The sequence below is a fragment of the Bison bison genome, unplaced genomic scaffold (genome assembly GCF_000754665.1).
Source record: "Bison bison bison isolate TAMUID 2011002044 unplaced genomic scaffold, Bison_UMD1.0 scf7180017864259, whole genome shotgun sequence".
NCBI lineage: Eukaryota > Metazoa > Chordata > Mammalia > Artiodactyla > Bovidae > Bison > Bison bison.
The window spans coordinates 3594640-3597849 of NW_011494831.1; the positions used below are offsets into that span (position 1 = coordinate 3594640).

Consider the following 3210-nt stretch of genomic DNA (forward strand, 5'->3'; position numbering starts at 1 on the left):
CCAACTCCAAGCAGGCGCTCACTTGCCTCCCCAGTCGGCGCCTCAGCGTGACTTCCGCTCGACTCCCCGCTTTTCCAGACCGGGTACTCCACTTTTCCTGTGCGGGGCCATCTGTTTTTCCAGTCCGGAGTAAAACCAGGCCTGATGACTCTAGAGTTCCGGTTGAGTGCAGATGGGAGGAAAGAGTAATAATCTCAGAGCTCTATAAACTGAGGGGGGTTTTTTGGTCGGCTAGATTCCCAAAGGCTTCCCCATCCCGATCGCCAACCGCCAGATTTTTTCTGCCTTGTGTGAGAAAGTGGGGAGAATTTAGAGAAGCTTTTCGCCTCTCCTTCCGGCATCCCACCTTCAGGCTGCAAACTTCATCCCGTATCTTTCAAATAGGACTCAGATATTGCCAACATCCTTCGCACCTAAGGATCCAGGGTTCACTCGCGCTCCATCCCCACAGCCGCCCAAGAGAGGTCCACGGCCTCAGAAGATTGGTTCTGTGAATTGCCCCCCGAAACCTTTGGAGACCCACCACAAACTTGGACAGCAAGCCATCCTACCTGCCCTTCCCCAATCTGGCCCCGTGGGGTCGCCCACTCTGCAGAGTTTCGATTGTATCCTGTGCACTTTCAAAACCGTATCTTAATTGTAATTATTCATTCACTTCTCACTTCCTCTGCCACGCTGTGAGCTCTCGGGTCCAGAAGATGTTCTTCCTGTTCTCAGCACCTAGCATAACGCTAGCAGGAATTAAGCACTCAGTCTGCCTGAATCTGAATGAAAAGTAGGGCACTTAAACACGTACTCCAGGGTCCAAGACCTCGCCAAGTACAACTGCCTTTTCAAAGTTTGCTCCATCTCTCTTTTTTCACACCATCACCTCTTCCTTCTTTAAATTCTGCTGACTTCTCTAGCCTCTGCACTTACCTGATTCTGGTTCTCCTACCTTCTTGAACCTTTTCTAGCTTCCTACTTTACTGACTCTTCTTTCTCCTCGCACAACCTTAAATGCAGGTTGTCTCCAAAACCTAGTCTTCGGCCTTCCTCTTTTCTTCTTCTTCTTTTTTTTTTTCCTCTCCTTCCTCTTTTCTAGCTTATATAAGTGTTATCTACAGACAATCGGATAATTTCTTCCCCTGAACACCAACATATATTTCCAATTTCTTGACAACAGTTTCAGCTGCAGGATATACCACTAGCATCTCAAATGTGATTTGTTTAAAACAGAAAATATCACACTTACCCATTTGAACTCCTCTTCTCATCCTTTCTGTTTCTGTAAATGCCCACATCCTTCTAAGCTGAAAATTCTTGGCTATCCTTGGCTTCTCTCCTTGAAACCTCTCAGATCAGTCGCTCAGTCGTGTCCAACTCTTTGCGACCCCATGAATCGCAGCACGCCAGGCCTCCCTGTCCATCACCAACTCCCAGAGTTCACTCAGACTCATGGCCATCGAGTCAGTGATGCCATCCAGCCATCTCATCCTCTGTCATCCCCTTCTCCTCTTGCCCCCAATCCCTCCCAGCATCAGAGTCTTTTCATATGAGTCAACTCTTCGCATGAGGTGGCCAAAGTACTGGAGTTTCAACTTTAGCATCATTCCTTCCAAAGAAATCCCAGGGCTGATCTCCTTCAGAATGGACTGGTTGGATCTCCTTGCAGTCCAAGGGACTCTCAAGAGTCTTCTCCAACACCACAGTTCAAAAGCATCAATTCTTCGGCACTCAGCTTCTTCTCACTGACTCTAAATCCTCTTTGTTTTGTTGCTTTCTTTTGATCTTTCACTTTTGTTTTCCAAATCCAGTGAAACCCCAATAGTTATTGCCCTGTGAAATTTACATTCAATCTGCTGATTGCCTTACTCTGAACACAATGGTTTGTCTAATTTCATTTAAAAATCACCCAGAGATAAACACAAAATTCCTTTGGCCTCCAAACATGCCACTCATCAATCCTAAACCCTTCATAATCTCCTACTCCATCTATACTACTCATACTTGTCCTCAATTTCTTATCTGTATGGTCAGGACATTCAAGATGGCTGTTTTGCTTTCTGTACAGTCCCATGGGCCACAAGTCCTTGATTCACTGACTTGACTATCCAGTCTCTTAATTATAGGATTAATTAGTCCCTCCGAACTGAGGAGATCACCTGATATCAACTCCCCCTTTTATAAACCGTAGCCTTTTTCTTCCCACCACCAAGTATGGAAGATTGCTATGTTCCGTCTGCAGCCCTCGGTAGGGTGTTGTTCCAGGACCTTTTGCTTCAGTTCGCCTATCCAATAAATCCTTGATGTCTCTGTCCCTGTTTCCAGGCTCTTTCATGAGTTTGGAGGTTGGGCCTATGGGATGCAGCCCAACATCATCCCAGGTGTATCTACCTAAACCACACTCATTTCTCCTCATAAGAGAGTTCATACTTTCTCAGCTTGATGTTCCTGTCTTCCGCATCCCATTTATTTGATCTCAAGTATTAACACAACTTCCCCATTCCCACCTTCCCCCAAGTCCCCAACTTCAGCTGACTGATCTAGTGGTAGCAAGCTGGCCAGTACTGGGTCAATCAGTTAGTCCCAGGGACTTTCTGAACTAACGCTGGAAAAGAGACCTTCTGACCCCAGGTGATGCTGGTGCAGGAGCTCCTGAGTGACCTTATAGTATTGTGAAGAAAATTGGTTTATGGAAACAGAAAATAATATCAAGATGCTAAGAGGGACAGAAATGGAAGGATAAAAGATGATCCAGTCAGCATTTACATTGATAATTCTATTTGCTGAGGCTGGGCTGCATGGCTTTTCCTTAACTTCCAAGTATAAACTCTTTTACCTAAATTTATCTGAGTTGGGTTTCTTGCAACCAATAGGTCTTAACTGATACATAGAATCTACCTACTAAGAACACACCTTAAGAAAAAAAGAACACACCTTAAGTTCCATTTTCTCCTTAAAAATTTGCCCTAGTGCCTCCAACTCATAATGACTGTTTTCCTTCTGACACCCTATAATATTTATTCTTTTTTCTGTGACACTGGCACTTACTTGTGTTCAAGTGAAAACTAGATTACAAACATGACTAAGCTGCTTTTTCATTGTTTTATATATAAAAGACTTTTCAACAGAGGATAAAACCCTGGAAGGTAATGACTTTTGTCATATACTTTATTTTTTTTCATATACTTTAAAATAGATATATTCTACAGTAACCTGCACAAATTT

At 44.0% G+C, this 3210-nt stretch overlaps 1 protein-coding gene across 3 annotated transcripts in view; it reads right to left on the bottom strand.

Annotated features, from left to right (window-relative positions):
- Nucleotides 1–1013, bottom strand: part of NDUFAF1 (NADH dehydrogenase (ubiquinone) complex I, assembly factor 1) — a 17702-nt gene extending 16689 nt beyond the window's left edge. Inside the window, exons 1-2 of one of the 3 annotated variants that reach the window (XM_010847987.1) lie at nucleotides 919–1013; nucleotides 5–150 (exon numbers count right to left, since the gene is read on the bottom strand). The gene's annotated coding sequence lies outside the window, so the exon portion shown is untranslated. Of the gene's footprint in view, nucleotides 151–551; nucleotides 698–918 lie in introns of those variants that run through there. The other 2 variants (XM_010847988.1, XM_010847989.1) reach the window with 2 other exon arrangements.
- Nucleotides 1014–3210: the final 2197 nt, after the last annotated feature.